Genomic DNA, 11,184 nt, shown 5'->3' on the forward strand with positions numbered 1-11,184 from the left:
GGGGGGAGGGATTGCAATGGGGAGTTATACATGATATAAATGATGAATTGATGGGTGCTGACAAGTTGATGGGTGCAGCACACCAACATGGCACAAGTATACATATGTAACAAACCTGCACATTATGCACATGTACCCTAGAACTTAAAGTATAATAAAAAAAAAATAAAAATAAAAATAAAAAAAAAATAATTGACTACCAAAAAAAAAAAAAAACAGACTCAGAAAATGGCTCATTGGGACATTCGTGGGTCCCGGGTAGATACTGGAACTGCGCATGGCAAAGGTTTGGGATGTACCAGCTCCCCCTGAAGCTGTCCTCTAGCACCTGAGCTTTTGCTCAATGTTTAATAGTTTATTTGTGTTTCATTTCTGCTCTTGGAGTAATTTGTTCTTTAATCTCCCTGAAAGTTGCTCCAAACAAGTTTCCATAGACTTTGCACATGCCTTTAAAATAACTCTGGTCTTATCCTCATGTGCTTGTGAGGCCTCCACCCTCCCGCCAGCCCAGCTGCACCTCCGTGGTGTAGACGTGCCACATTCCCACCTGCACCTCCCATTCCTGCGGAGTGCTGGGCACACAGCAGGGCTGCCTGACCATGGTGGGCGGGTGGAAGGTGGGCCCTTGATGCTGTGTGGCTCTGAACATCTCTGCATGTGCTTTCTAGGGCCGTGTGGTGAACAGCATCCTCCGTCTACTTTGCTGGCTCTCTGGATTTCAGTGCCTTCATATTCTCGAACTTCTCCTTGTCAGTGGCAGCCCCTTCACCGGATTGCTTCGGAAGACACTGTGGCCTGTGCACCGTGCGGGGCAGCAGTGGCGTACATGGGCATGACAGGGGCGACGGCTTGCAGTGCCAGTGCTGGCTCCACACACAAACCTGCTTATGCCGACACAGTCACCTCTATGAATCTGAGTATTTTCATGTGTAAAATCCCTACTTATCTCATTGGGTGGTGGAGAGGATTGAAAAAAAGAATCTTAGGCAAGAACCTTTTACAGAGCTTGGTGCAGAGCAGATGCTGTCCAACTCTTGAGCTCAAGTGATCCACCCACATCAGCCTCCCAAAATGCAGTGATTACAGGTGTGAGCCACCACGCCTGGCTGGGTACATAGCAGATGCTGAGGAGACGCTTGGGGCCTTCTTCTCATTTCCATGTGTGGGTGTTGTACGTTTTCCCAAAGGGATAAGGAACAAATGCTTGCAGAATCCATGTTACAGATAACTGCATAGTCCTTCTTACATAGGGTAAGATGAAGTCCTCTGGATACTGTTGATTACCTTCTCACAATACCAAATATTATATCAGCCTTTCATGTCCCTGAACTAGTACGCTGGTACTCTGGCCCCAGGATACAGTCTCCAGGACTCCTACAGCCAAACATTTAGTTGCAATTACAAAATCTAAAAAGTGTGTGTGTGTGTGTATGTGTGTGTGTGTGGTGGGAACATAACTTTCTTTTCTAGATGAGAATATTTTTCTTGGACTCTTCACAGTCTCCCTTAATTCAACTAACTACTTCTAACAGGATTTGGATTCCTAAATTCCCTGTGCCAGGCAAGGGAGCAGCTGGGAGTGTCTTCTCAGGAGCCACAGTCCTGAAGCCTGGGGAACTGGATCATTCCTGAAGAGGCGGTTCTCTGCATGCCAGGAGAAACGCAGACCAGGAGCTGAGCCCAGCAATCCTGGGACGGAAGCGAGAGTGCATCGTGCATCTTCTCATTCTGCAGCCCCCAGCATGGTGCTTGGCACAGGGCAGTGGCTGGATAAATATTTGCTAAGCTGTACTAAATAAAAATACCAAGGTTTGATTAAGGATCGCATGAAGGTTGGACACATCTTCTTGACAATAAGGAAATAATTTAGTTAAGAGTCATGGATGCTCTACACAGGAAAGAAAAGGAGTAAAATAAAGAGAAACATTTCCTACCTATAGAGGGAAACATCATAAATATTAGGTAAGTAATGAAAATTCAAAAAACTTAGACTAGGGGCAGGGCACGGTGGCTCAACCTGTAATCCCAGCACTTCGGGAGGCCAAGGTAGGTGGATCACCTGAGGTCAGGAGTTTGAGACCAGCCTGGCTAATATGGTGAAACCCCATCTCTACTAAAAATACAAAAAAATAAGCTGGGCATGGTGGCGGGTGCCTGTAATCCCAGCTACTCTGGAGGCTGAGACAGGAGAATCGCACGAACCTGGGAGGCGGGGGTTGCAGTGAGCTGAGATTGTGCCTCCGGCCTGGGCAGCAAGAGTGAAACTCTGTCTCAAAAAACCCAACAACAACAACAACAACAACAACAACAACAAACACTTAGACTAAGGATACTTTTAAAGGCTGGTAGTTTGTGCTTTTTCAGACAAGTATAGTGTGAAATAAAAATCATCTCAGGTCTTTTAGCACCTGTAAAATCAGTGTCTTGCAGTATAAACGGTATGGTCAAGGGACACAGTCCTGATCTAGGAGGTGTGGCTGATGCTCCCCATTCCTGGGCAGACACTGTCTCTTGTGGGAACTCACAGCTCTCCCTGCACCACCTGTGAGGGCTCCTCACCCTCTATCTTCTACTGCACCTGTTTACAAACTCACAAATAGCTACACAGCAGTGCACACTTCCTGAGGGTGAGGGCTTTTTAAATTCATTCTTGAATTCCATGGTTCTTCAATTTGTCCCATAGTTTCTTGTAAATAAGAGACCCTCAGTAAATCACGAGGAAGGCAGACACTCAAGCACCAAGTTGTAACACAAGACAGGATGAACTCAGTGCCAAAACAGAGAAACCACTGTGGGAGCCCTGGAGGGCAGTGGGGAGCAGTGGGGTGAGGAGCTCAACCTCCCAGGGTCACACCCTGCCTTTGTCTCCTCTTAGCTGTATGAGTTCAAGCAAGTTATCTAAGCTCCATGTCCCAGGATGTCACGATGACACATATGTGGGCAACAGCACCCATATATACCCGGGGATGTTGAGAAACCAAAGAAGGGAGTGGCTTGGAGAGTGTTCTAGGGAGAAGAATGGCAGTTCTGTGTGGACTGCCAGGCCCAGCCCTGCCTTCTAAGGTGCTTTGGAACAGGCCCAGTCATCCAGAGTCCTCAGCGTCCACTGCCACACCTCAGCCAGGACAATACCATGTGAAGAAGCAAGGCTGGCGCATGCCCTGGTGCACACCGCTCTGGGGGGTGTTGGAACAGAGCCCAGGGCTCTGCTGTGCAGCCTCTGAGCCCTCCTGCTGTGCCAGCTTCCTTTGTGGGCTAAGCTCATCCCAGGGCTGATGGAGACTGCTCTCCCTTGCAACCTGCATTTCCCATCTTGTCCCCTCTCAGGTAGCAATCTTGCCATTCTCTTTATAAGGAAGAGCAGAGGAGCCATTGAAGCCAGCCCCTCCGCTGGTCTCATCTACGTCTCTCATTCAATATCCCTTCCCAGCCTGCCTCCGAGTAAGAAGTTTCCATTCGAATCTCTGCTCGCTGCCAGGAATCGTGGCCCCAAATCACAGGGTAGATCCAGGGCTCCTGTTGGACCCCACCCATGCTTCCGCATCAGCCCCTGCTGCTGCCACCCCCTCTTGTGAGGGTCTTGCTATATATTTTTCTTTTCCTTTTCTTTTTGGAGATGGGTTCTTGCTCTGCTACTCTGGCTGGAGTGCAGTGACATGATCATGGCTCACTGCAGCCTCGGACCTCCTAGACTCAAATGACCTTTCTACCTCAGCCCCCTGAGCACCTGGGATTACAGATGCTCACCATGCCTGGCTAATTTGTGTACTTTTTGTAGAGATGGGGTTTCACCATGTTGTCCAGGCTGGTCTCAAACTCCTGGCCTCAAGTGATCCTCTGCCTCAGCCTCCAAAAGTTCCAGGATTATGGGTGTGAGCCACTGCACCTGGCCTAGATCCTTTTCTTAAAGCGGACCTCTGAGGACCCACTCCCTCCCATCCTTCTTTCCTGCATGTCTGTCCATCCCTCTCGCCTGGTCCTCCTCCTGCTTTCCTTCAGCTCAGTCCCTTCCAACCTCCAACCCGGTGGTTAAGGGAAAGCCCCTAAATGAACTCTCCTTGCTGCCTCTGTCACATCAAGTTCATTTTACGGTTTTCCCTTAACCACGCCCCTAATTCCTATCTCACCGTTAGGCACTGCTCTCTCCCGTCTCCTTCCTTGGCGTTTTGCAAATTTATTGATTAGACATCAGTTTCTCTGCACAGTTCACTGGCTGTAAGAGCTCGTGAGGCGGGGCCTCATGACACCCCAGCATCTGTCCACATTCTCCATAGTTAGTTCCTGAATGTATGAGGTGGTTGTTCTTCCCTTCCAAAGTTTTAAAATAATACTTGGCTAGTTTTCCCCCTTTCCCCTATCAAATAATTTATCACATTCTGGTTTTGGCTGTTGTCATTTTATCCCGTTTCCTCGCATCTGCCTGGACGCCACACTCGTCCATGCCGGATCCTACCAAGAGGGAGCATTGCTGGAGTCCCCAGGTGTCCCCTCCTCCGCCTTCCTGTCCATCCCCTACGGCCCCGCTGTGATGCCATCCGTCCAGGAATTCTCGGGCTTAAGAACCCAGAGTGATTCTCTGCTGATTACCTTAAGTCTAGCAATAATGCCTCCTTTTCCTTACCTGCCTTTGCAAAATTTTGACTGAGACAGTGAAAGAGATCTGACTTAACCCACTCCATCTTGCTTCTAACATCCAAGCTGTCCTTGTTCATTCCTGGGCATAGGCTGAATTAACTTTGGGAGAAACTTAGTTTAAACAAAGAAGATTAACAGCCCTTTCCCAAAGCCGACCTCCTTCTTGCCTCGGGACTACACTGCCCTTGTAGAACTAACAGCAGCCGTAAGATTAAAAATTATGGTTTAGGAGTCATGCAGCTGGAGGCTACAAGATTCTGACCCTCCCTAAACTGCTCCTAAGGTCAGTGCTTAGGATGCTTTGCAGACCCCCCACTGGGTGGATCAGCTGGCTCCACACAGATCAATCAACTAGCCCATCTGTTCTTATGGCCCCACCCAGGAACTGACTGAGCTCAAGAAGACAGCTCTGCCTCCCTCTGATCTCATCGCTGACCAATCAGCACTCCTGGGTCACTGGCTTCCCCTACCGACCAAGTTATCCTTAAAAACTCTGCTCCTCAAATGCTCGGGGAGACTGATGGGAGTCATAATAAAACTCCAGCCTCCCACACAGACGCCCTGAGTGAATTACTCTTTCTCTGTTGCAACTCCCCTGTCTTGGTGAATCAGCTCTGTCTGGGCAGCAGGCAAAGTGAACCCCTTGGGCAGTTATATCATCGGGCTGAAGTACAAACAGGCACACAGAGGCCGCCAGGTGGGGATTGGGCAGCCGCTGCTGTCTCTCTTCCCGCAACCAATCTCCTTACTGGAAGAAACCAACCTTCACTCCACTCCACAATGGCATGAATAAACAGAGCAGACTCTCTGTGTATTTATTATTTACAAAACCAGGCTCTGTTTACAACACTTTTTTGTAACTTGCTCTCTTTCACTTACAAAAAGATCACAGCCACCTCTCTAGGCTAACGTCTATCCTTTGAACTCATCTTTTTGAATGGCTGCATAGTATTCCTCAGAATACACCTACTATAATTTATCCAGCCAGTCCCCCAAGTTCCTTTACTAACAAGGCTTATGTTGTTTTATTTCACTACAAAAATAATTTACAAACATGATTACAGGTATTTTGCACGTATTTATAGTTTTCTAAAAAGATATTGTCACTTTACGATTAAAAAAGAAAACATTCTGGCCGGGCGAGGTGGCTTACACCTGTAATCCCAGCACTTTGGGAGGCTGAGGCAGGTGGATCACAAGGTCAGGAAATCGAGACCATCCTGGTTAACACGGTGAAACTCTGACTCTACTAAAAACACAAAAAATTAGCTGGGCATGGTGACAGGCACCTGTAGTCCCAGCTACTCAGGAGGCTGAGGCAGCAGAATGGAGTCAACTTAGGAGGCAGAGCTTGCAGTGAGCTGAGATCACGCCACTGCACTCCAGCCTGGGCAACAGTGCGAGACTCCGTCTCAAAAAAAAAAAAAAGAATCCACACCCTTTTGAGTAACGTGTGACCGTGGGGTTTCTGGAAGCACTGGTCACCTTCAATTTTATTCCGTCCTTGGCTTTGGCTGAGGAAAGCCACGTGTCTCGTCATTTCCCTGGCCCCCGGGGAGGCTAAGCATTCTCTCACGCCTTCCCCGTCTGCACCTCCTCTTCTGTGAAATTGTGATTCACATCCTTTGCCTGTTTTTCTTCTTTCTTTTCACATTTTTCACATCGATTCGTAATAGCTCTCTGTACATTGCGGTGCTAAGGCCTTTGCCCACCTTATCTGTTGCCAGTATTTTCTTCCAGCTTATTGTTGGTACTGTTTTGTTATTTTTCTATTTTGCTGATGGTATTTTTTCCCATGTATACATAAATGTTTTCGGTAATTCATTCATTTGAAAAGAATCCCAGTCTCCATGGCCTGTCTGTGACTTTCTCCCTGAGGCTTGCATTTTGGGGTGAGTGGCCAAGTCCCCCCATGGGACCGTTCCTTCCCATGCCCTCACCAGGCTCAGCCCTGGTCTCATGCCCTGCTCCCTCCTCCCGGCGAGTCCTCCTGGGGGCATCTGGCTCCCCCACCCCCCCACCCCACCCCCACCCCTGCCCTGCAGGCCATGCTGCCTCCTGGTGATGTTCAGAGGTGTCGGCTCCCTCCCTAATGAATGCCTGTCCCAGAGGATGTGTGGCTACAGTGCAAGTGAAAAAACAAGCTATCTCCTTTTGATAGCTACAAAACACACAAATGTAACGAAAGAGCTGCTTTTAATAAGTAATAGACAGTGTTCTATACTGCTGACCTATAGGCCTGTTTCCCAGACTCCATCTGGTTTATATCCAGCATTTTCTGTCTCTACTTCTCCCGAATTCAGATTTTACTGATGTGGTAAAAAAATTTAAAATCAAATATTCAAATATGTTTTGCCATAGAAAAATATTACTAGAACTTCCCATTTTTGCAGGTATTTGAAATTATCTTAATGATTTTCCTAGTTTGCAAATTCTTTTTAATCCGTTTTGTAAAATTACTTATTTTTTAGGGGGAGGAAAATACTAAAAGAATAAAGATCAGAAAACTTAGAGAATCCTGTGTCTACGAGTGATAGAATGTGGACTCTGTGACATATGTTAAATATTCACGGGGGTGGAAATATGTTGTTCCACAGAAGAGTAATAGAAATGAAAATGCTCTGAAGATTATTAAATGGGAAACATGAAGTTTAGAGACAGGGCATGGGCTTGGAATAGTTTTGTTTTTGTTTTTTCCTACTTACTGTGTCTCTTTAACTTTCAGGCCTCAATTTTATCATCTGCACGAACTACGTCACAGGAATGTCTTTCCCGTGTGTTCATGTGACAGTCGGTGGATGTGAGCATTCTAACAGATGTGGAAGAATCCGGAAAATGCACAGGGCTCCACACGCATGAGGGGGTGCGGCCATGTGCCTGGTGCGGTAGCTGTGAGTTCGCCAGACTGTCGTCCTCACTGCGCTCTCTTCCCGGGAGTGCCCTTCTCCATGAAAGAAACGCACCACCAATATCACGCTGCCCAAGAAACGCACCGCCAATATCACGCTGCCCGAGAAACGCACCGCCAATATCACGCTGCCCGAGACACGCACCACTAATATCACACTGCCCTCCCTTCAAGGAGCAGGAATAGAAGAAAAAAAAAAAAGCATCAACAAGAGCATTCTAAATAATAGGAGAAAACCCTAAAAAAACCCTGCCTGTTGCAGAACAAAAGAGGCAGTTCTAGAAAGGGTGGAAGAGAAGAGGAAGGAGTATTATGTTGTCAGCACAGCCGCTGTAGCGGGAGGACTGAAGGAAGCGAGCAGGTGGTCTCTTGCTGACCACTGCTGGGTAGTGGCTGAGCGTGAGCGAGGCCATCCCATGTGGGGTTGGAGCACAGAGGCTTTGTCCCCGGGTGATGGGCGTGGGACCAGCTGAGGCCGAAATCTCCGTCCCAGCCAACAGTGCCTGGGCTTGGTGCTCCTTTCTCAAGGGGAGTCCCAGGAGAATGCGGTAGGATTCTCAGAGCCGCTGCACTGGGCAGGTGCCAGGGAGGTGGGCAGTGCTTTGCCCAGGACAGCCCCAGGGGACAGAGGCAAGTGAAAAGCTACAAGAGGGAGGAAGGAAGCTGCTCTCTTTGTTTCTTAGAATCCAAGATGGGGTCAATCCAGCCATCAGAAAAGAAGAAGTGACGGACATAAAAGAGGAGAGGGGGAAATCTGAAGGAATGGTTTAGAAGAAAAAGCCAAGACACCTTCTGAGGATGGAAAGTGGAAGAGGGAAGGGCCGGAGAGGCTGAGGTGGAGGAAGCGGTGTGCAGGCTGATTGTTTTGACCATATAAGGAAGTGGTTTGTGGACAATGTGGTCTGGAACAGGCTAGCAAACCCAGGTAGGAGATGTGAGTGCTGCTGTTTATTTAGTTCTTTTCACACACGCAGAGAGCACACAACCTAACCGTCTACAGTGGGGGCCATCCTGCCTCAGCATAGGCTGTACAGAACCGAACCAAGACGGGCCGCCTTTACCTAGTGAGTGAGGGCCGCCCTGCCTCAGTGCGGGCTGCACAGAACCGAGTGGAGGTGGGCTGCCTTTACCTTACAGGAAGTCTTCTCTCCTAGGAACGGAGGCAGCGTGACTCCTGGCAGGACGCAGGCCCAGAGTCAGGGGCTCACTCTAAGCTCTACTCCTGGTCCTCTCCAGCTTGTGACTGTGGCAAAGTCACTTAATCTCTCTGTGCCTTGATTTCTCCATCTGCAAAATATGAAAAGCAATATACAGCACCTCATGAATTCATCACCACCTTAGGAAGAGACATACACAGGGTGTCCTCTTTGCAACCGTCAACACGCACACATCAGCTTCCTCCAGGAACCAAACGTTCTCTTTCATGTCCGTGAACAATGCATCCCCCTTTACAGTTTATTCTCCTAGATTTGACGCCTGCTGTTTGGACTGTGACCCTTGCCCAGGCTCCTGTGGGAGCAAGCCCCGGCTGGGAAGGCTTGTTCTCTGCCAGCTACGTCAGCTCTGTGCTCTGCCTGAGACGGTTCCATGAGCTCCCAGTTCCTGTGGACCAGAAGCCCTGCACGCAGCCTTATCCTCCCTCCTGCCCAGACTCGGGGTAGACTCAGCCTGTGCAGCAGCATCGGAGGAGCTCCACACCAGGATTCCCACTGGCACCCTTATTCATTCTGCGATGTCTCCAGGGACTTCTGGGGTGAGAGGATCAGCCTAGTCTCCTTAAAATTCGTAGAACTAAAAACCTTACAAAACACTTTCTTACCCGTTATGTCATTTGGCCATCAATTGAACTTTATGTGAATTTTACGAATAAAGAAACTGATACTCAGAGAGGGTGAAATATGTGCTCAGAACTCCCCAGCTAGTCAGAAGGAGACAATAACTGAAACTGAATTATCTGTGTTAAGATCTAGTACAGTTCTTCCCACCGTGAATTAAGGCTGTCCCTACACATGCTCAGGAAAGACCCACAGCGCTGAGATACGGGTCAGGGAATCTGAGTCTCGCCACGAGGTCCTAGGGGAGCCTTGGGTGGTGGCGCTGGAGAACTGGCCCCTTATGATTTCCATTCCAAAGGATTCAGTGCTTCCTGCTCTCCAGGGCTGACAGGACTAAAACTCTCTGGGCTGTTTTGAACCTCAACAGGTCAAGTGAGCAGACAGCCCTGAGCCCCTGCAATGATGCAGCTTAATGCAGATAACCCTTATGGAAGTGCCGTCCCACTTTCTATGCAATTCCTCATTTGAGCAACAGGAAACCAGAGAGTAGCGTTAAATAAGAAACACAGGGAGTCATAATAGGGCCATTTCCCCCAGAATTCTCAAATCTTTTCCTTCGACCTGGAAACTAGCCCACCTTGTCCACTTCTTCTGCTGACCATTAGGGACTGAGCCCCAAACCCTTTCCTGTGTACTTAATTTTCCCCAAAGAACAACTTCATCCACACACACAGTTAATAAGGGATGGAGCATGTATATCTTGTCAAGAACATAATGGTGGATATGAACCCCAGAAGGTTAAAAGTCCTGATTAGTCCCTTGAAAGAGAAAGGAATTAGACCAAATTGATCTTTTTTCTCTACTACATTGTAGTTTAAAACGAAAGAACTTCTCTTATCCCTCCTTTGGATATAATAACTCCCCTACACATTACCATGAACTCTGAACTATCTTACAGAATCCTCTGTTATGCGAGACCCCAGGGCCCACACAATTCCTACCCGCCTTTGGATCTTATGTGCCTGCTCCTAGTGGTTAATATGGATTCACTGGAAAAACAAAAAAGAAAACAAAAGAAAGAAAAAGAGAAAGAAAATGTTTGCATTGCCCCGTGAAGATGGATTCTAACTGCTCAGACAATGCTGTATGTGTGACTCAACCAACAAGCAAAATCTTTAATGGTTAAACAATTTGCAATTAGCCAGAATGGGGTTATAAAAGCACTACTACTTACTACTTCATGATTTGAGCATGTTGTTTTATAAGCATTAATTTCCTAGACTTTCAATGTCTGAATTAAATAATATATCAAAACTGTCTGGCTTACCATTAAATGCTCAATAAATGATAGTGGGCAGTGATATTAATATCGCTAGATATCAATTTATTAATATACATTTTCAGTTTCTAATATCTAACTGGGATGATCTAGACAAGCAGCAAAGGTTACATACAGAAAACTCTGGCTCCCAACATGTGAGTGTGACCAATGAATCTGCCCACCCTTGACTGAGGGCTGAGTCTCTGGGACTCTGCCAGCCACGGCTAACGCAGTAGAAAACAGATGGGTAAGACATCGCTACATAAACTCAAGGCAAGGTGGAGAGAAAGAATAGAGAGAAGCTGGAATGGACAAAGTTGCAATCTTAAATATGTAGAAAAATAGTTTATTTTGGGTGTAAAGACAAATGGAAAGTATGAAAGAACAGAAAATTTAAAAATATAAAAATGTATTTTTGGGTAAAAAAGAAATTCCATGGCCATCTTTAAATTTACCACCTTTGGGGTCAATAAATGAGAAAAATCTATTAAAATAAAAAAATTAAAATGAGTTAATACATTGGCAACATGCTCAGTTTTCATGCT

At 47.2% G+C, this 11,184-nt stretch overlaps 1 protein-coding gene across 11 annotated transcripts in view; it reads right to left on the bottom strand.

The window, feature by feature from the left end:
* The window catches only part of MYT1L (myelin transcription factor 1 like), a 537,379-nt gene that overhangs the window by 205,009 nt on the left and 321,186 nt on the right, over positions 1-11,184 (bottom strand). For all 11 annotated transcript variants that reach the window (XM_023192653.3, XM_023192656.1, XM_023192648.1 and 8 more), the window contains one exon: positions 8,674-8,830. The gene's annotated coding sequence lies outside the window, so the exon portion shown is untranslated. The remainder of the gene's footprint in view (positions 1-8,673; positions 8,831-11,184) is intronic.

This window comes from Piliocolobus tephrosceles, chromosome 15 (genome assembly GCF_002776525.5).
Source record: "Piliocolobus tephrosceles isolate RC106 chromosome 15, ASM277652v3, whole genome shotgun sequence".
NCBI lineage: Eukaryota > Metazoa > Chordata > Mammalia > Primates > Cercopithecidae > Piliocolobus > Piliocolobus tephrosceles.